The sequence below is a fragment of the Trachypithecus francoisi genome, unplaced genomic scaffold (genome assembly GCF_009764315.1).
Source record: "Trachypithecus francoisi isolate TF-2019V2 unplaced genomic scaffold, Tfra_2.0 Lachesis_group1, whole genome shotgun sequence".
NCBI lineage: Eukaryota > Metazoa > Chordata > Mammalia > Primates > Cercopithecidae > Trachypithecus > Trachypithecus francoisi.
In genome coordinates this window covers 55,829,797-55,852,785 of record NW_022681454.1, presented here as the reverse complement: position 1 = coordinate 55,852,785, position 22,989 = coordinate 55,829,797, and the positions used below count along the sequence as shown (strand labels likewise).

Genomic DNA, 22,989 nt, shown 5'->3' with positions numbered 1-22,989 from the left:
TTAACCTGGTTGTGGAATTCATTAGACAGTACAGGTTGCTTTTAATTATCACTTGGCATCTTTGACTCTAGTGGCTTGTTTGAGACTTAATCAGGTGATAACAAAATGTTGATCAAAATCACATTCCAAGTTATTGTTTTATATCACACAATTTGAGACATCAGAATGATTCCAGATGAATTTTAGTTGGGCAGCATTCTTATTTTGGATGAACTGTGAATCAAATATACTTTGTAATTGTTTATTTGATCATCAAGTCCTAAGGGTAAGTTAAAGAACATTGTAATTTTCTGGGAAATGTATGGCAAAGCATGAAATAAAGAAGATTGCTATAAAGGGCAAAGGATATCTAAAATAATGGTGCTACCACAGCTGACTAGTTTGTAAATAATACTTGTATGATTTTATAGGCCAGTCATCTCCTGGCTGGTTGCCAAAAACTATATCAGTTACTGCTGCTAAGGAAATATCTCATTGCAAGATGTTAAAATTAGATCTTACTGCAGAATATCTGTAAATTTTATCATAAAGTCACAGGCTCTTAATACAAATGCAATCAAATTATATAGATATGAGACATGAGATATGTTTGAAAGAATACCCTTTGTGGGGGAAAGTGCCATCAAGCCTATGAAGGAAATTGATACTAATGTTAGAATTTGTTTACTATTTCAGTATATTACAAGTTACGATCACAATCAAAGCTACGGGTCACAGTTGGTACAATTATCACTTCTAAATCACATAGCACTTTCATACTGTGATATACTTACCACAGGTAGTATTAGCTTGAATTTACATACAAGTATATTTACAGACTAAAGATTATTTTGTTGAAACCCTGGTCTGCTTCTTGGAGACCTTTCTTTTTTTTTTTCTTTTTCTTTCTTTTCTTTCTTTTTTTTTTTTTTTTTTGACATTTCAGCCACTTCGTTTATTTAAATGTTTTAAAATTTTTTAAATTATAGTTCTGGGATACATGTGCAGAACATGCAGGTTTGTTACATAGGTATACATGTGCCATGGTGGTTTGCTGCACCCATCGACCTGTCATCTACATCAGGTATTTCTTCTAATGCTACCCCTCCCCTAGCCCCCCACTCCCTGACAGGCCCCAGCATGTGATATTTCCCTCCCTGTGTCCATGTGTTCTCATTGTTCAACTCCCACTTATGAATGAGAACATGCAGTGTTTGGTTTTCCGCTCTTGTGTTACTTTGCTGAGAATGATGGTTTCCAGCTTCATCCATGTCCCTGCAAAGGACATGAATTCATCCTTTTATATGGCTGCATAGTATTCCATAGTGTATATGTGCCACAGTTTCTTTATCCAGTCTGTCATTGACAGGCATTTGGGTTGATTCCAAGTCTTTGCTATTGTGAACAGTGCCACAGTAAACATATGTGTGCATGTGTCTTTATAGTAGAGTGACCTATAATCCTTTGGGTATTATACCCAGTAATGGAATTGCTGGGTCAAATGGTATTTCTGGTTCTAGATCCTTGAGGAATCACCACACTGAGGAGACCCTTTCTAGGATAATGACCTGAATATATGCAATGTGGAATGACCCAGGTTTGGGGGAATATACCAACATATCCCATAGGGCCCCCAGTAAGTCCTGGGCATTGGAGTAAGACATGAGATACATTTTTGGGCAAGGAGAGTGAGCAGTAGTTTTGATGGTTAAGGTGAACTCCATGTGGTAACAAGAGTGAGAACACGCAATCTCCCCTTATTGACAATAATGACATTGTAGAGCTACCTTGTCTTAGTCTGTTCATGCTGCTATAACAAAATACCACAGAATGGATAATTTTCAAACAACAGAAGTGTATTTCACACAGTTCTGGAGACTGGGAAGTTCAAGATCAGTGTGCTGGCAGATTCAGTGTCTGAGGGCTGCTCTTTGCTTCCAAGATAGTGGCATGTTGCTGCAACCTCCAGAGAAGATGACAACTGTCCCCACATGGCAAAAGGGATGGAAGAGCAAAAGGGACTGTGGCACTGCTTTCAACCTCTATTATAAGAGCACTAATTTCTTTCGTTAGGATGAAGCACTTGTGACTTAACCACTTCCCCAGAGGTCCCACCCCTTAATACTATCACATTGGATATTACGTTCCAACATAAACATTTTGGAAAGACTCCATACACTTAAATCATAGCACACCCCTTCCTGAGCAGCTGGGATCTGGGGCGGCAGCCTGTAGTGTGGGCCTCAAATTCAAGGGAGCAGGTCTGAGTTCTGGCCCTGCTACACAGCAGCAAGACCAACATGTTGGATGCAGTTATCAGTCTTGCGTTCCTGAATCTGAAGGAGATGTCAATGTGGGTCACCATGAAAGAGCTATATCCAACAGAGTGACAAGTGATAAGCTCATCAGGATCAGTACCAGAAAGAAACAGCTTACGATAGTCAGGTGAGAAGGTTGAAGTAGAAAAATCTGATAGTCATTCCAGAGTGCATGTGACATGGTACCTTTGTAGATAGACATCTGTGTTCCATTCCCTACTCTATTTGACAAAAAAAAAATCTGCAGGGAATAGGCTAATAATTTGACCACTAAAGGAAATGTAACTTAATAGTCTCAAGTTAGGACTCCCAATGGATTATGCTATGTAAGGCCCTAAGTTCAGTAACTTCACAGGCTGGCAGGGAAAGCATCATTAAAACAAAACAAACAAAAAAACTCGATTGGCCTTTAGCTCAGAAGCTCCATAAACTGAGATTTTTTTCTGGCTAGTCCAGAGCAGGATATTTGGCATCATGGATCTGGGGTCTCCTCCCCACTCTAGAAACCAACTCCGTTAGTACTAGATGAGCCAGGTCCTCCCATTGGAGCCTGAATCTTTGACCTTTAAATAAGGCTCTAAGTTCCTGTTAGGCAAAGTACCAAAAGAGAGAGTTACGCTAGTCTTATCAACTGAGAAAAAAATTTTGCCTGTTACTCAAGGGATGCAAAGCCTTCCTAGCAGGCCACTTTGTTGGAAATTTTCATGAGAGGCTTTCTAGAGTGAGAGCTGTGGGACTCTCTCGCTGTGGGCAATATCTTCTGCGTTCCTAGAACAAAGAATAATGGATTTCATTAGCCTGTTTTTTCATAGCATCCCTTGATGAAAGCTGAAGGCATAACCCCAAAATATAGCCAAGCAAACGTGATCATGTGTGAGGCCAAGAAAACTTTGTCCTAGTACATGAGGGTCCCATTCAACCTGAGGGTGGAATGTGGAATAACAAGAGTTGGATGTGCTGTCTGACCTCCAATCAATTTTTCATAAACATCACTCCTCTTAATTAGTCTTTTGGAAAGAGGCAGCAGATGATTTGAAATGAATTTCTAGGAAGGGTGTATGAAAGAATTGTTTGTTCAAAGTTGATCCAATCCCTGAAAAAATAAGGATGGAGTCAAGTTATATCCAATATCCAGCAGCTTAACCAAGACCTCTGATTTATGTGAATCTCTATCTCTCTTTTGTTTGGAGTAGCCTTGGTCTACACAGGCAAAGCTAGAAGTTTTAATATCGCAAGTCAACTGAATATTTAAGCTATGGAAACTTGTTTTCTCACAGTTCTGGAGGCTGAACATCTGAGGTCGAGGTGCCAGCATAGTTAGTTTCTGGTGAGGCCTCTCACTGCTTTGTAGATTGCCCCTGCCTTGAGGCCGTTACTCTGTGCATGAGCAGAGAGAGCTCTCTAGTGTCTCTTCCCTCTCTTATTAAGGACATCAGTCCTAGTGGATTAGGGCCTCACTCTTAAGACCTCACTTAATGTTAATTGCTTCCCTTAAGGCCCCATCTTTAAATATCACCATATTGGAGGTTAGGTATTCAATATATGAAAGGAGGGTGGTACACAGTCTATAATATTTTTGTCCATACTGAAAATCTACCTCTGGCAATTTCATTGAAATTGTAAAGGCCTAACCTTGGTTTCAGGGACTATACCTGTCCTCTGGTATCTTAGTACTTCGGGCCAAGGGAAATCCCCTTAGTAATCCTGAGGGAATTCTTTTATTTATTTATTTATTATACTTTAAGTTATACCCATCATTTACATTAGGTATTTCTCCAAGTGTTATCCCTCCTGCCACCTCCCACCCCATGAGAGGCCCTGGTGTATGATGTTCCCCACCCTGTGTCCAAAGGTTCTCATTGTTCAATCCCTACCTATGAGTGAGAACATGTGGTGTTTGGATAGTTTGCTCAGAATGATGGTTCCCAGCTTCATCCGTGTCCCTGTGAAGGACATGAACTCATCCTTTTTTATGACTGCATAGTATTCCATGGTGTATATGTGCCACATTTTCTTAATCCAGTTATCATTGATGGACATTTGGGTTGGTTTCAAGTCTTTGTTATTGTGAATAGTGCCACAATAAACATACGTGTGCATGTCTCTTTATAGTAGCATGATTTATAATCCTTTGGGTTATATACCCAGCAATGGGATCACTAGCTCAAATGCTGTTTCTAGCTTTAGATCCATGAGGAATCGCCACACTGTCTTCCACAATGGTTGAACTAGTTTACACTTCCACCAACAGTGTAATAGCATTCCTATTTCACCACATCCTCTCCAGCATCTGTTGTTTCCTGAGGTTTTAATGATTGCCATTCTAACTGGTGTGAGATGATATCTCACTGTGGTTTTGATTTGCATTTCTGTGATGACCAGTGATGATGAGCATTTTTTCACATGTCTGTTGGCTGCATAAATGTCTTCTTTTGAGAAATGTCTGTTCATATCCTTTGCCCACTTTTTGATTTTTTTTTTTTTTTGTAAATTTGTTTAAGTTCCTTGTAGATTCTGGATATTAGCCCTTTGTCAAATGGGTCGATTGGAAAAATTTTCTCCTGCTCTGTAGGTTGCCTGTTCACTCTGATGGTGGTTTCTTTTGCTGTGCAGAAGTTATTTAGTTTAATTAGATCCCATTTGTCTACTTTGACTTTTGTTGCCATTGCTTTTGGTGTTTTAGTCATGAAGTCCTTGCCCATGCCTATGTCCTGAATGGTATTGCCTAGGTTTTCTTCTAGGGTTTTTGTGATTTTAGGTCTACCATTAAAGTTTTTAATCCATCTTGAATTAATTTTTGTATAAGGTGTAAGGAAGGGATCCAGTTTCAACTTTCTACGTATGGCTAGCCAGTTTTCCCAGCACCATTTATTAAATAGGGAATTCTTTCCCCATTTCTTGTTTTTGTCAGGTTTGTCAAAGATCAGATGGTTGTAGATGTGTGGTATTATTTCTGAGGCCTCTGTCCTCTTCCATTGGTCTATATATCTGTGTTGGTACCAGTACCATGCTGTTTTGGTTACTGTAGCCTTGTAGTATAGTTTGAAGTCAGGTAGCATGATGCCTACAGCTTTGTTCTTTTTGCTTAGGATTGTCTTGGCAATGCGGGCTCTTTTTTGGTTCCACATTAACTTTAAAGTAGTTTTTTTTCCAATTCTGTGAAGAAAATCATTGGTAGCTTAATGGGGATGGCATTGAATCTATAAATTACCTAGGGCAGTAAGGTCATTTTCATGATATTGATTCTTCCTATCCATGAGCATGGTATGTTCTTCCATTTGTTTGTGTCCTCTTTTATTTCATTGAGCAGTGGTTTGCAGTTTTCCTTGGAGAGGTCCTTCACATCCCTTGTAAGTTGGATTCCTAGGTATTTTATTCTCTTTGAAGCAATTGTGAATGGGATTTCTCTCATGATTTGGCTCTCTGTTATTGGTGTACAGGAATGCTTGTGATTTTTGCACATTGATTTTGTATCCTGAGACTTTGCTGAAGTTGCTCATCAGCTTAAGGAGATTTTGGGCTGAGACAGTGGGGTTTTCTAAATATACAATCATGTCATCTGCAAACAGGGACAATTTGACTCCCTCTTTTCCTCATCGAATACCCTTTATTTCTTTCTCTTGCCTGATTGCCCTGGCCAGAATTTCCAACACTGTATTGAATAGGAGTGGTGAGAGAGGGCATTCCTGTCTTGTGCCAGTTTTCAAAGGGAATGCTTCCAGTTTTTGCCCATTCAGTATGATATTGGCTGTGGGTTTGTCATAAATAGCTCTTATTATTTTGAGATATGTCCCATCAACACCTAGTTTATTCAGAGTTTTTAGCATGAAAGGCTGTTGAATTTTGTCGAAGGCCTTTTCTGAATCTGTTGAGATAATCGTGGTTTTTGTCTTTGGTTCTGTTTATGTGATGGATTACGTTTATTGATTTGCATATATTGAACCAGCCTTGCATCCCAGGGATGAAGCCAAGTGGATTGTGTTGGATAAGCTTTTTGATATGCTGCTGGATTTGGTTTGCCAGTATTTTATTGAGGATTTTTGCATCGATATTCATCAGGGATATTGGTCTAAAATTCTCTTTTTTTTGTTGATTCTCTGCCAGGCTTTGGTATCAGGATGATGCTGGCCTCACAAAATGAGATAGGGAAGATTCCCTCTTTTTCTGTTGATTGGAATAGTTTCAGAAGGAATGGTTCCAGCTTCTCTTTGTACCTCTGGTAGAATTCGCCTGGGAATCCATCTGGTCCTGGACTTTTTTCGGTTGGTAGGCTATTATTGCCTCCATTTAAGAGTCTGTTATTGGTCTATTCAGAGATTCAACTTCTTCCTGGTTTATTCTTGGGAGGGTGTATGTGTCCAGGAATTTATCCATTTCTTCTAGATTTTCTAGTTGATTTGTGTAGAGGTGTCTATAGTATTCTCTGATGGTAGTTTGTATTTCTGTGGGATTGGTGGTCATATCCCTGTAATCATTTTTTATTGCATCTCTTTGATTCTTTTCTTTTATTCTTTATTAGTCTTGCTAGCAGTATATCAATTTTGTTGATGTTTTCAAAAAAAAAAACAGCTATTTTTGAAGGGTTTTTCGAGTCTCTATGCCCTTCAGTTCTGTTGTGAACTTAGTTATTTCTTGCCTTCTGCTAGCTTTTAAATGTATTTGCTCTTGCTTCTCTAGTTCTTTTAATTGTGATGTTAGGGTGTCAATTTTAGATCTTTCCTGCTTTCTCTTGTGGGCATGTAGTGCTATAAATTTCCCTCTACATGCTGCTTTAAATGTGTCCCAGAGATTCTGATATGTTGTATCTTTGTTCTCATTGATTTCAAAGAACATCTTTATTTCTACCTTCATTTTTTTATGTAGCCAGTAGTCATTCAGGAGCAGGTTGTTCAGTTTCCATGTAGTTGAGCAGTTTTTATTGAGTTTCTTAGTCCTGAGTTCTAGTTTGATTGCACAGTGGTCTAAGAGACAGTTTGTTATAATTTCTATTCTTTTCCATTTGCTGAGGAGTGCTTTACTTCCAACTATGTGGTCAATTTTGGAATAAGTGTGATGTGGTGCTGAGAAGAACGTATATACTGTTGATTTGGGATGGAGAGTTCTGTAGATGTCTATTAGGTCTCCTTGTTGCGGAGCTGAGTTCAAGTCCTGGATATCCTTGTTAACTTTCTGTCTCATTGATCTGTCTAATATTGACAGTAGGGTTCTAAATTCTCCCATTATTATTGTGTGGGAGTCTAAGTCTCTTTGTAGGTCTCTAAGGACTTTATGAATCTGGGTGCTCCTGTATTGGGTGCATATATATTTAGGAGAGTTAACACTTCTTGTTGAATTGATCCCTTTACCATTATATAATGGCCTTCTTTGTCTCTTTTGATCTTTGTTGGTTTAAAGTCTGTTTTATCAGAGACTAGGATTGCAACCCCTGCTTTATTTGCTTTCCACTTGCTTGGTAGATCTTCCTTCAATCCTTTATTTTGAGCCTATGTGTGTCTCTGCACGTGAGATGGATCTCCTGAATACAGCACACTGATGGGTCTTGACTCTTTATCCAATTTGCCAGTCTGTGTCTTTTAATTGGGGCATTTAGCCCAAATACATTTAAGGCTAATATTGTTACGTGTGAATTTGATCCTGTCATTATGATGTTAGCTGGTTATTTTGCCAGTTATTTGATGCAGTTTCTTCCTAGCATCAATGTTCTTTACCATTTGGCATGTTTTTGCAGTGGCTGGTACTGGTTGTTCCTTTCCATGTTTATTGCTTCCTTCAGGAACTCTTGTAATGCAGGCCTGGTGTTGACAAAATATCTTGGCATTTGCTTTTCTGTAAAAGATTTCATTTCTCCTTCACTTATGAAGCTTAGTTTGGCTGGATATGAAATTCTGGGTTGAAAATTCTTTTCTTTAAGAAAGTTGAACATTGGCACCCACTCTCTTTTGGCTTGTAGAGTTTCTATTGAGAGATCCACTGTTAGTCTGATGGGCTTCCCTTTGTGGGTAACCCAACTTTTCTCCCTGGCTGCCCTTAATGTTTTTTCCTTCATTTCAACTTTGGTGAATCTGATAATTATGTTTTTGGGATTGCTCTTCTCGAGGAGTATCTTTGTGGTGTTCTCTGTATTTCCTGAATTTAATGTTAGCCTGCCTTGCTAGGTTGGGGTAGTTCTCCTGGATAATATCCTGAAGAGTGTTTTCCAGCTTGGTTCCATTCTGCCCATCACTTTCAGAATCAAATCAATGTATACACCAATCAAATGTAGATTTGGTCTTTTCACATAGTCCCATATTTCTTAGAGGCTTTGTTCATTTCCTTTTACTCTTTTTTCTCTAAACTTCTCTTCTCACTTTATTTCATTAATTTGATCTTCAATCACTGATACCCTTTCTTCCACTTGATCAAATCGGCTATTGAAGCTTGTGCATGTGTCACGTAGTTCTCATGCTGTGGTTTTCAGCTCCATCACGTCATTTAAGGTCTTCTCTACACTGTTTATTCTAGTTAGCCATTCATCTAATCTTTTTTCAAGGTTTTTAGCTTCCTTGCCATGGGTTCAAACGTCCTCCTTTAGCTCGGAGAAGTCTGTTATTACTGACCTCCTGAAGCCTACTTCTGTCAGCTCATCAAAGTCATTCTCTGTCCCGCTTTGTTCCATTGCTTGCAAGGAGCTGCGATCCTTTGCAGGAGAAGAGGCACTCTGGTTTTTAGAATTTTCAGCTTTTCTGCTCTGGTTTCTCCCCATGTTTGTGGTTTTATCTACCTTTGGTCTTTGATGTTGATGACCTACAGATGGGGTTTTTGTGTGGATGTCCTTTTTGTTGATGTTGATTCTATTCCTTTCTGTTTGTTAGTTTTCCTTCTAACAGTCAGGACCCTCAGCTGCAGGTCTGTTGGAGTTTGCTGGAGGTCCACTCCAGACCCTGTTTTCCTGGGTATCACCAGTGGAGGCTGCAGAACAGCAAATATTGCAGAACAGCAAATAGTGCTGCCTGATCTTTCCTCTGGAAGCTTCATCCCAGAGGGGCACCTGTCTGTGTGAGGTATCAGTTGGCCCCTACTGGGAGGTAGGTGTCTCCCAGTTAGGCTACACTGGGGTCAGGGACCCACTTGACAAGGCAGTCTGTCCATTCTCAGAGCTCAAACACTGTGCTGAGAAAACCACTGCTCTCTTCAGAACTGTCAGACAGGGACATTTAAGTCTGCAGAAGTTTCTGGTGCCTTTTGTTCAGCTATGCCCTACTCTCAGAGGTGGAATCTACAGAGGCAACTGGCCTTGCTGAGCTGTGTTGGGCTCTGCCCAGTTCGAGCTTCCCCCGCCTGCTTTGTTTACCTACTCAAACCTCAACAATGGCAGACGCCCCTCCCCCCACCAGGCTGCTGCCATAAAGGTTGATCTCAGACTGCAGTGCTAGCAATGAGCAAGGCTCTGGGGGAGGGGAGGGGGTGGGACCTGCTGAGCCAGGTGTGCCATTTGCTAAGACAATTGGAAAAGCACAGTATTTGGGTGGGAATGTCCCGATTTTCCAGGTACTGTGTGTCACAGCTTCCCTTGGCTAGGAAGGGGAAATCCCTTGACCCCTTGAGCTTCCAGGGTGAGGTGATGCCCTGCCCTGTTTTGGCTCGTCCTCCATGGGCTGCACCCACTGTCCAACCAGTCCCAATGAGATGAAACAGGTACCTTAGTTGGAAATGTAGAAATCACCCGTCTTCTGCATCGATCACGCTGGGAACTGCAGACCAGAGGTGTTCCTATTCGGCCATCTTGGAATGGAATCCCTCTCCTGAGGGAATTCTTTTTTTTTTTCTTTTTGAGACAGTCTTGCTCTGTTGCCCAGGCTGGAGTGCAGTGGCGCAATCTTGGCTCACTGCAAGCTCTGCCTCCCAGGTTCATGCCATTCTCCTGCCTCAGCCTCCCGAGTAGCTGGGACTACAGGTGCCTGCCACCACGCCCGACTAATTTTTTGTATTTTTAGTAGAGACAGCGTTTCACCGTGTTAGCCAGGATGGTCTCAATCTCCTGACCTCATGGTCTGCCCACCTTGGCCTCTCAAAGTGCTGGGATTACAGGCATTAGCAACTGTACCCGGCCTCCTGAGGGAATTCTTAAAATACAGTTGGTATTCTACAGGTCCTGGTCAATGTTGCAGGCAAGAGCCAGCTCCACTCGTGAGGATCCCATGTGCCATTAAGGTCTGGGAATGAGGAATGATAGAGGATAATATCTAAAGGGTCAACTGGTTTAGAGCTTAGACTAGAATGGATAGTTAGCATGTTTGGTCTCTGCTGCTTAGCCTTGGTAGAAATACTGAATATGTCATTTGGGAAGGGAGGCTTTATGTTTGCTGGAGTTCATCAACCAAACGGATTAGCAACTCAAGAGAAGACTTTTTAACTCATGCAGTCATCCATTAGAAATCGAACTCCAAAGGTACTCTGCAGAAACCCAAGTTAACCCTGGTTACCAGGAGAGACTGTTGTTTAGAAGTCCAGTGAAGACAAGCATCCCAAATTAAGGCAGTACTTTTTAAAGATCCCTTTCAGATTATTCATTTGACCAGCTTTGTTGAAGACAAAATGAGATCTAGAATTCCAGAGCTGATATTCCTTTATGGGGGAAGTGTTTGGACTCTGAGGGAGGTGTGTTCTTTAGATGGGCCAACAGGACAATACTGTCAGCTAATTCTCTAAATTCTTCTATGCCTTATGAGCTGTGGGCAGTCATGAACATCTCTCTAATCCTAGCTGGCAGAGTAGATGGGGACAGCACATAATTAAAACCAAGGTTAAGCTGTGGGGCCAAACCCACTGGGCTCAAGTTCAGTGCTTTGTCCAGGAGATGGCAGCGTCTAATCACACAGTAGAACCCTGAGCTTTGCGGCATCTTGGCTTGGATGGAGCCATACTGGGAAGCTTCTGAGAGGGCTTTCGGGGGAGACAAAACAACAGTGACTAACTCAAGTAGTTGTAGAGGGACATCCGGGTTCTACAGATGTTGGTAAAGATAGTTATTGAGAGGATAATGGCCAGGCTCAGCTAACTGGCATGATCAGAGACTAATGAACAGAAATGAATTAGATGGGGAGGAGATGCTGAAAGGTAAAAGAGCAATGACAATCCAGAGGAGAAGCAAGAGTTTGACCAACAGGTGCAGGTCTTAGAAGAGAACCAACCTCAAGGAGGCCAAAGGAAAGACAAGTTATGTCAATGAGGAAGTTGTAGAGATTGCCTTTCAAAACACCAGCAGTTATGGCTCTGTTGACCTTCACTACACAAATTATGCTCCAAAAACATGCTGAGCTACAGAGCTGGAAGCAGGTGAGCAATACATAGGTGACCTCGGCTTGCTTGAATCTTTGCTTTCTGATTAAGGCTACTGACCTCTTTAGCTGCCTTGGGAGAGGTGTTCCTGACAGTGGTGAATAGCTCCACGATCCTCTTGGTGGGTCCCACTTTGGAGCCTGCTATCTGACCAAAAGTATGATGATCCATGGCTTATATGAACTGCTTTGGGGCCCACTAGAATGGAAATGGGAGGAAGGGCTGTTATGAGATAAGATAGTATATGGCACAGAAAGAAAACCCGAGTCTGCATTTCCATAGCAACTTTGGTTCTGTTAATAGGACACAAACACAGTGAACTTTGGTGATTTGCATAGAAGCGAAAATATCTAAGAAAATGACTTACTAGATAAGTGGTTTTTGCTTATTAACAGGTTTTTCTGTAATTCCATTTGATAATCAGTACCTAATGGGACATGTCGTATCATTGGTGAGCTTCCCTGGAGCATATAAGTAAATTACTTGCTTAAGGTAACTCAGATCTGAGAGTTGGACCAGCTCTGGATTCCAGGAGTACTGATTTAGTCTAGTGAACTTTGTTCAGACACCACCACACAATCAAGTTTATATAAGCAGAAATTACAACCGCATACTCTTTCAGGTTCTATAGGCTCACACATTAAGCTATAGGAGTTTTAAAAATAAGTAAATCCTTTCTGGAAGACTCCTTTGTAAGAAGGTACCTGATGGTGATAAGGGCATCAAAGTGAACCAACCTGCCCTGTCACATCCATTCAGAACTTTGTACAGGGGCATGGGGCTGAAGAAGTTGGCAATCCATCTCCCCTACTAGCTTGGTTGTTCTGTGTCAAGACCCTTCCAGACACGCAACCACAGAACATGAATCATTCTTGATGTCTATCCAAAATATTGCACTGTCAGTTGTGGGCACTGTTTTCTCCTAATGTCAAGGTTCAAGGCTAATGTTGGCCTTTTTAGATATCTTTGCTTCTGAGTCAGATGGATAACAGGAAAACAGAAAAACATCTAGGGGAGAAGCCAGCACTAAGGAGGGAACCAGATTATGAGACAAAAGAATTGGAATCCAAAGCCATGAAGAACTTTTCAGTTGTCATGGGATAGTGGCTAACGGGGTCCTTGGGGCATCTCAGTGGTAACCACGGGGAGTACTATATATAGGCTGGGTGTAGTGGCTCACATCTGTAATTCCAGCACTGTGGGAGGATTGCTTGAGCCCAGGAGTTTGAAACCAGCAGTTCGAGACCAGCCTGGGCAACATACTGAGACCTTGTCTCTTAAAAAATAAATAAGAAAGCCCTATGTATTTGAGGGTGTCTATTTTAATGTTTTGCTTTCATAATACCATGTTCTCAGTTACCCCCTGACTTGCCAACCTGTTGAATTTCTTCTGAGTTTCTTAAGCTGTTGGAGCAGCTCATATCCATATCAATGTGTTATCCCTCATGTGCACCATTGACCATTATGTTTTATTTAAAGGTAATGGCTTTAACCCAAAGGAATGACTTATTTTGAACACTTAGAGTTTGGGTCAAATGGACCCCATTGTATGAACACATTGTATCCCCTTGGCCACCTGTGACTTCAGCCAGGCCCGTAGTAGACATGTAGACATTTACCTCCCACTTCATCCTTGCAGTGTGCTCCCCAGGCTCACACTGGGTTTTTTGAGGGGCTTGGCTTTTACCAATCCATGCTCTTTTCTATGCGCAGCCTGGAAGAGCTGAGGAGTTACTATTTATGACAAGTCTGAGAAGCCTACAGACCCTTCCCCAAGAGTGAAAAACTGGAGTGCAGATTTCAATAATGCGCCTCACATTGGCTTTTTCTCCTTCCCTGTTTCACTTCTTTTTCACTCCTGGTTCCTGGGTGCAGGCAGTTTATGTAGGAGGCAATCCCAAATTCTTATCTTAGTCTCTGCTTTTAGGAGACTGCTATGATCTGAATGTTTGTGTTTCTCCAGAATTTATGTTGAAATCCTAATCCTGAAGGTGATGCTATTAGGAGGTGGGGCCTTTAGGAAGCGGGGCCTTTAGGAGGCGATTAGGTCATGAAAGCAGAGCCCTCACGAATCAGGTTAGTGCCCTTATAAAAGAAGCCAGAGGAAGCTCAGTCACCTCTTCCATCATGTGAGAACATGGTGAAAAGACAGCTATGTGGCCGGGCACAGTGGCTCACGCCTGTAATCCCAGCACTTTGGGAGGCCGAGGTGGGCGGATCACAAGGTCAGGAGATTGAGACCATCCTGGCTAACACGGTGAAATCCCATCTCTACTAAAAATACAAAAAATTAGCTGGGTGTGGTGGTGGGCACCTGTAGTCCCAGCTACTCAGGAGGCTGAGGCAGGAGAATGGCGTGAACTCGGGAGGCGGAGCTTGCAGGGAGCGGAGATGGCGCCACTGCACTCCAGCCTGGGCAACAGAGTGAGACTCCATCTCAAAAAAAAAAAAAAAAAAAAAAAAAGAAAAGAAAAGAAAAGACAGCTATGCACCAGGACACAAGCCTTCACCAGATGCTGAATCTATCGGCACTTTGATCTTAGACTTCTCAGCCTCCAGAACTTAGACATAAATTTCTGTTGTCTGCAAACCACCTAGTTTATGGTATTTTTTGTTGCAGCCTAAACAGACTAAGATAGGAACCCAAACTAAGACACAGGCCCTAGGTTCAGGAGATTTGAGTTACACAGAAAAAACTCCTATAATTCAAAAAAGTGAATGAGGGAAAAGTAATCTACAAAGCCATAGCAAAGCAGTGTTCAGTTGATGTGGAAAGAGAAGACCAGAAATGAAGATAATTGTTGACTTCGGGAACTTACATCCAGTGTTTTAAGTTTCCTCCACTAATGAAGGAATAAGAAAATCAATCTCTAACATACTTTGCATTCTTCTTATTTGGGCCTTTTCATGATTCCTCCATTGATGGGGCTTTTTTCTAGTCTTTGAGATCTTGTAGGAGACAATCCTGGTGCCTGTGCTGTCATCGCTGCTGTGTGCAACTGCACTTTTCTCCTTCTTTAAAAGAGCAGCTTTTGCCTTGGTTGTAAGGAAGATATAAGCTTATCTAGAGTTTATTGGACCTCAGCTCTGATTCAGAGCCTGAGGGAGATTGCCTTAAGAAACTGGCACCATGAGGCAGCCATAGAGATATCTTGCTCAGATTCTCTTTCAAGAAAGGGCTTGCAGTGGAGCTATGAGGAGAGCTGTTGACTGATCTTCTCTCTGTGGTGCCCTGGGCAGCTCCCAGCAAGTGAGTTAGTATGGTTGGGATGCTAGGGCCTGCCTGGCCATTTGTGACCAAGTAGGAACTCCTCTAGTGGGTAATCTTTGCTCCAGAGCTTTCTGAGGTTCACCAAGATACCATCAGGTATGTAGCATGGTCCAAAAGCTTTCCAAGCTCCATCCTGCTTCCTCCCCTTTTATTTTTTATAGATATTATCCCCCAACAAGTCTCTCACACTACTAATTTCATTTTGGCATCTGTTTCCTGGAGTACCTGAACAGACATAACCAGTACTAAGAGTGGTATGAGAAAGCAAGATAGGGTTTAGGGACTGAATTGCTTCCTTCCAACCTGGCAATGAAGACCCTATACTGGTTGTTAGGTGATACATGGTAGTCTGGGGGGCAGGGCAGATGTGGATGGGTTAATAAACTGCAGCCTGAGGAACAGATCTCACCTGCCACCTGTTTTGTTTTAAAGTTTGTGTTAGAAAGGCTTTATTTTCCCTTTAGCTTTTAATTTTTTAAAAAAATTTTTTGAGGCAGAGTCTCGCTCTGTCACGCAGGCAGGAGTGCAGTGGCGTGATCTCGGATCACTGCAACCTCCACCTCCTAGGTTCAAGCAATTCTTATGCCTCAGCCCCCTGAGTAGCTGGGACTATAGTTGCCTGCTGCCATACCCAGCTAATTTTTGTATTTTTAGTAGAGAAAGGTTTCCCCATGTTGGCTAGGCTGGTCTTGAACTCCTGACCTCAGGTAATCTACCTGCCTCGGCCTTCCAAAGTGCTGGGATTACAGGTGTGAGCCACCACACCTGGTCCTTTTAGCTTTTTAAATAGTCTTTATTTTTTAGTAACTTTAAGTTTTCATTTAAATTTGGAGAAATTCCCTCATTCACCTCTCCTTCCTCAAGATTCTCCTATTGTTAACATCTTGCCTTACTATGGTACACTTGTTACAATTGATGAGCTAATATTGGTAAAATGTTAAAAAAAAGTTCAGTTTTCTTCCCCTAAGATGGCAGATGAGAGGCTTTTTGTGTGCCTCAACCACTTGGAAGGAGCAAATAGTACGTAACAATCAACTTGGTGAGCTTTAGTTCAAGAAGGAAAATGGGAATTCACCAAAATGGCAAAGGACACCCCAGATCCTGGAGAGGAGAAGATGGGCAAACAGGGTCCAGCTGATAAAAGTGAGTGCAGCCCCATTACACGAGACAGGTAGAGAGCCTCCCTCTGTAACTCGCTGTTCCACTAGGGATCCATGCAACTCTAGCCAAGGGAGGGCATCTTGTTTCTCCCAAGCTCCAGAGCTAATCTGGGGAGAGGCTTGCAGACACTGAGCAGGAAAGACACTAGGAAAAGCTGCAGGCATTTTCCCAGGCCCCAGACTGAGAGGAGGATGCCATTTTGAACCCAGGCTCATAGAAAGCCGTTCTTCAGCAACCCAGCAACACAGCCACACAGGCATTTTAGTCTCAGAACAAAGATTGGAGTGCTTTCTGTGGAGCTGGAGAAGAGCCCCCACAGCCAGAATTGAGAAGCAGGTGTGGAAAGCACCCCAGCCGTAGGTGCTGGAATTGGGCTCTCCTTAATTGCAGGTCTGTAGTAGGAGACTTGCTGAAGCTAGTTTCTCCTGGGCAGCAAGACTTGCTGCCAGGGCCACTTTGCCAACCTGGAGCTGGTCTGCATGTATCACTGCTCGGTGCTCCAGCCTGCTTTTCTGAGATCATAGTGCAGTGGGACCCTCTCTACCCTGTGCTGAGGCATATCGCCAAGCAGTTGCAACACCTATTCCCCTGGATTAGCAGCCTGAGCTACCCCATCCTTCCTGTACAGAGATCTTGGTGCAGTGATGCTCCCTTCACACCATGCATGGGCCTACCTCTAGGTGTTTGGCACACACTCTCACCTGGATTAGCTGCCTGAGCTGACCCCTTTCCTGAAAAGACTTTGTTGCACTCTGTTACTCTGCTCCCCACTGGGGGACATATTTTCAGGAATTCAGCACATGTGCTCACCTGCCTGAGCTTCCTTCCTGCGCAGAGATCTTGGTGCAGTGGTACACTCTCTGCTCCATGCCTGGACATATCTCCGGGCCTTTGGCATACCTGCCCCTTTGGAACAGGAGCTTGAGCTTCCATCCCTTTCCCATGCAGTGAACTTGGTGCAGTGACGCTTCCTCCACTCCACACCTGGACATAACTCCAGGCATTTGGCACACTAGGTCCCACAGATTAGGAGCTTGAGCCACCTATCCCTTCCCATGCGAAGATCTTATTGTGGCAGTGATTTCTCTGCTCCTACCCCAGGCATTTCACCTGGCATGAGGCACACCTGCTCTCTCGGAGTAGGAGACTGAACCATCCTTCCCATTCCTTGGAAAGACCTTGTTGCAGCAGCAGTTTCTGCACTCCTTGCTGAGGCATATTTCCAGGCATTTGGCATACCTGCTTGCCTGGTTTAGAAGCCTGAGCCGCCCCCACCTTCAGGTGTGGAGATTGTGGTGCAGTAGCTCACCCTCCTCTCAATGCCCAGACATATTTCCAGACATTTCGAGCGCCAATTCATCTAGATTAGGAGTTTACACCTCTCCTCTTCTTATGCAGAGAACTTGGGGCAGAGGACATTTTCAAACTCCTTAACTAGGCAAACCTCTGGGCACTTGGTGGCCACCCACTGCCCCCCCCCCCAACCTTGGAGCTAGTGTTTGTGCCTGTTATTGGGGGATCCATAAGTGGACCTGCCTGGTCAGGCCCCATCCATCTTAGTCTCCAACTCAGGAGCTGAGCACAGAGCTCAGATCACTGTGCACCCCACAGATCACCAGAGGCAACAGAGCTTCTCCCAGTAAACAAAGACCAGGTATATACCCATCTGCATTGGCTGCAGCCAGCTCTTACCTGTATGTGATACCTACTGACCTGGAGGTTGAATGGCACAACACAATAGAAAATCTGTTGACACGAGTGCTCAGCAGTGGGGAACAAGAAAAGCTTCCTGAGACCTCTGCCACCCCAGCCACACAGGAGGCAGTGAGTTTGCCTACATGCCCAACACATCACTGCTACAACCAGCATTTAGAAAAGCTGTTATACAAAGTTACCTATAACCAAGGAATGTATACAGACTCTGCCACCAAAGACACACAGAACCAGAGAGAGCTAATCCCTGGCATGGTCTTCCCCTAAATAAGTGGGGAGCACAGCCCACCAAAGCACCCCTTGGGCCAAAGGAAACATGAGTGTAGCACCAGCGCTTGAAGACAGTACCACCAAAGTTCAGGGATGGACACAGAGAATGGGTAGTCTCTCCCCTCCACACTGCCGTGGACTCAGCAGCACCTTTTTCCATAAGAACCCAGGGAATGTAGGCTGAAAGAGACCACTTATTAGGCATCTACAGTGACTCCACCCCGCCACTGAAGGTTGAACACTTGCTAGGGGAGGGTGCTTTTCACTTCTGCCTTGCCCCTGCTCCTACCTGTTGGCTCTTACTTTTCAGCACCACCTTCTGGAGAGAAGATTGAATTACACCACCAAACAAAACAATACTGCTACAACAAGCAACACCTGAGAAGGCCACCACAGGAACCTATTTGCAATCAAGGAACCCAGCAGAGCCTTGGTTCCCTAAAAGCACCCAGAAACAAAGTCAATCTATTATACACAGTATCACTGCAGTCATACCCCCAAGGGAAAAAAGAATAGGAAATCAAGAAGCTCCACTCAAACAATAGCAAATTCAAAAAAAGAAGCGTAAATTATCTCACATTAGAAGGAACCAGCGCAAGAACTGTGGCAATACAAAAAACTGGAGTGTCTTGTCACCTCCAGAGGATCTCACTAGCTCCCAAGCAACGAATCCTAATCAGAAAGAAATGTCTAGGATGACAGACATTCAATTCACAATATGGATGTCAAAGAAAATGAGATTTAAGAGAAAAAATTCCAACATGAACAGAATAACCAAGATTTAAAAGATAACATAGCTGTATTAAAGAAGCAAACAGAACTTCTGGGATTGAAAAAATTCACTACAGGAATTTCAAAATACAATTGGAAGCCTTAACAGACTAGACCAAGCTAAGGAAAAAATTTCAGAGCTCAAAGAATGGTCCTTTGAATCAACCCAGTAGACAAAAATAAAGAAAAATTTAAAAATGAATAAAGCCTTTGAGAAATATGGGGCTACCTAAAGTGATCAAATATATGACTTATTGGCATTCTTGAGAGAAGAGAAAGCAAACAACTTGGGAAATATATTTTTGAGGATACAATGCAGGAAAATTTCCCCAATTTTGCTAGAGAGGTCAACATGCAGATACAAGAAATCCAGAGAAGTCCTACAAGTTACTATACAAGATTACCATCCCCAAAGCACATAGCCATTAGACTATCCAAGGTCAATGTAGAAAAAAAAAAATCTTAGAGGCAGCTAGAGAAAGGGTCATGATACCTATAAAGAGAGCATATCAGACTAATGGGCTTCTCAGCAGAAACCTTAAAAGTCAAAGATTGGGGGCCCATTTTTAGCATTCTTAAAGAGAAATGTCAGCCAAAATTTCATATCTTACCAAACTAAGCTTCATAAGCAAAGAAGACAATCTTTCCCAGGCAAGCAATTGCTAAGGGACTTCATCACCCCCAGACCAGCCCTGAAAGAGATGCTTAAGGGAGGTCTAAACATGGAAACAAAAGAATGATACTATCATGAAGGCACATAGCCCATGGACCCAATAAAGCAACCACATAATCAAGACAAACTAGCTAATAACACTATGACAGGAAGAAAACCTCACTTGTCAACATTAACATCTAATGTAAATGCCCTAAATACCATACTTAAAAGATATAGGGTAGCAAATTTGGTAAAAACACAGGACACAAGATCTGGTCTCTTCAAGAGACCCATCTCACAGATAATGATAGCCATAGGCTCACAGTAAAGACATGGAAAGAAAGACTGATCATACAAATGCTAAACAAACAAACAAAAAAAGGGGTTGCTATTCTTGTATCAGATAAAATAGACTTGAAACCAGCAACAGTAAAAAGGGGTATTATATAATGATAAAGAGTTCAATTCAAGAAAATTTAACTACTCTAAATATATATGCACCCAACACTGGAACACCCAGACTTATAAAGCACAGACTTCTATACATAACAAAAGATGTTGGCAGCCATACGATAATAGTGTAGGATATCAACACCACATTGACATCTTCGGACAGATCATTCAGTCAGAAAAACTAAAAAAAAATCCAGACTTTAATTCAGTATTTAACAGATTGTACCTAATAGACATCTGCAGAATACTCCATCCAACAAACACAGAATATACATTCTTATCTGCAGTCTTCTCATCTAAAATTGACCACATACTCAGTCGTAAAGCAAGTCTTAAAGTCAAAAATATCAATATTAAGCATCTTCTCAGACCACAGTGAAATAAAAATAGAAATTAATAAAAGGAATTCTCAAAATGACACAAATATATGGAAACTAAACAACTTCTGAATTACTTTTGGGTACATGATGAAGTTAGGGCACAAATAAAATTTGAAACAAATGAAAACAGAGACGTAACATACCATAACCTCTAGGATACAGCAAAAACAGTGTTAAGAGGCAAGTTTCTAGCATTAAACACCTGCATTAAGAAGACAGATACCAAATTAAAAAACCCAACCTTGCACCTAAAACTAGAAAAACAAGAACAAACCAAACCCAAAGCTAGCAGAAGAAAAGAAATAACTAAAATCAGAGCAAAACTAAATGAAATTGAGACCCCAGAAAATGATACAAAGGGTCAGTGAAATTAAAAGGTAGTTCTTTGAAAGGATAAACAAGATTAATAGACCACTAGCTAGATTAATAAAGAGAAAATCTAAGCAAAATCAAAAATAACAAAGGTAATTTCACAATTTATCCCAGAGAAATACTGAAGGATCTCAGAAACTATTATGAACAACTCTATGCACACAAACTAGAAAATCTAGAAGAAATGGGTAAACTCCTGGAAACACACAACTTTCCAAGATTGAGCCAAGGAGGAACAAATCTTGAACAAACCAATAGTGAGTTCTGAAATTAGTAATTAAAAAAAATCCTGCCGACTGAAAAAAAAAGTCCCCAGACCAGATGGATTTGCAGCTGAACTCTACCAGACATACAAAGAAGAGCTTATACCAATACTTTTGAATCTATTTCAAAAAATCAAGGAGGAGGGACTCCTCTCTAACTCAGTCTATGAAAGCAGTACCATCCTGATACCAAAATCTGGCAAAGATACAACATAGAAAGAAAACTATTGTTCAATATCCCTGATAAAAATAGATGCGAAAAAATCTGAACAAAATACTAACATAAATAATCTAGGAGCACATCAAAAAGTTAATTCACGATCAAGTGGACTTTATTCCTGTGATGGAAGGAAGGTTCAATATATGCAAATCAACAAGTGTTATTCACCATATAAATAGAATTAAAAACAAAAGCCATATGATCATCTCAACAGATGCAGAAAAAGTATATTCAGTAAAATCCAATACCCCTTCATGATAAAAACCCTCAACAGACTAGGCATCTTAAGGAACATACCTCGAAATAATAAGAGCCATCTATAACAATTCCACAGCCAACATCATACTGAACAGGCAAAAGCTGGAAGTATTTCCTTTAAGAACTGGAACAAGACAAGGATGCCCACTCTCACCAGTCCTATTCAACATAATACTGCAAATCCTATCCAGAACAATCAGGCGAAAACAAACAAACAAAAAAAACAAACAAAACAAAACAAAAAATCCACATAGGAAACGAGGAAGTCAAGTTATTTCTCTTCACTGACAATATAGTTCTATACCTAGAAAACCCTAAAGATTCTGCCAAAAGACTCAGACTTGATAAACAACTTCAGTAAATTCTCAAGATACAAAATCAATGTGCAAAAATCAGTACTATTTCTATACACCAATAACATTTAAGCTGACAGCCAAATCAAGAATGCAATCCCATTTATAATAGCCACACACACACACACAAAATACCTAGAGATTCACCTAACCACGGAGGTAAAATATCGCTAAGGAGGACTACAAAAGATTGTTGAAATAATCATAGTTGACACAAAGAAATGGAAAAGCATTCCATACTCCTGGGTTGGAAGAACCAATATTGTTAAAATGTCCATACTGCCCTACATAGTCTACAGATCCAATGCAACTCCTATTAAATTACCAACATCATTTTTCATAGAATTAGGAAAAACTAAAGTTCATATGGAACCAAAAAAGAGCCTGAATAGCCAAGGCAACCTTAAGCAAAAAGAAGAAAGTTGCAGGCATCACATTCCCTGACTTCAAACTATACTATAAGGCTACAGTCACCAAAACAGCATGGTACTGATGCAAAAATAGACACACAGGCTAATGAAATAGAATAGAGATCCCTGAAGTAAAGCTGCACACCTACAACCAACTGATGTTTGATAAAGTTGAAAAATATAAACAATGGAGAAAGGACTGTATTCAATAAATGGTGCTGGGACAGCTGACTAGGCATATACAGAAGAATAAAGCTGGACACCTACCTTTCACCATACAAATTTAACTCAACATGGATTATCGACTTAAATGTAAGATTTCAAACTAAAAAACTTCTAGAAGAAAACCTAGAAAATATGCTTCTAGACGCTGGCCTAGGCAAAGAATTTATGATGAAGACTCCAAAAGCAAATGCAACAAATAAAATATAGGTAAGTGAGACTTAATGAAATTAAAGAGCTTCTGCATAGCAAAGGAAACTATCAACAGGGTAAAGAGACAAACTACAGAATGGGAAAAATATTTGCAAACTATGCATCTGACAAAGGACTAATATCTAGAATCTGTAAGGAACTTAAATGAACCAACAAGAAAAAAACAAACCCATTCAAAAGTGGGCAAAGGACATGAACAGATATTTTTCAAAAAAAGACATATATGTGGGCAAGAAACATATGAAAAAATGTTCAGCATCATGAATCATCAGAGAAATGCAAATCAAAACCTCGGTGAGACACTATCTCACACCAGTCAGAATGGTTATTATTAAAAAGTCAAATAACAGGTAGCTGGCAAGGTTGCAGATAAGAAAGAATACTTATAC

The 22,989-nt window shown here is 41.4% G+C and overlaps 1 long non-coding RNA gene across 1 annotated transcript in view; it reads left to right on the top strand.

Annotated features, from left to right (window-relative positions):
- The window catches only part of LOC117085437, a 65,363-nt gene extending 43,716 nt beyond the window's left edge, over positions 1–21,647 (top strand). The window contains exon 2 of the long non-coding RNA XR_004437956.1: positions 18,341–21,647. This is a non-coding gene — a long non-coding RNA (uncharacterized LOC117085437). The remainder of the gene's footprint in view (positions 1–18,340) is intronic.
- Positions 21,648–22,989: the final 1,342 nt, after the last annotated feature.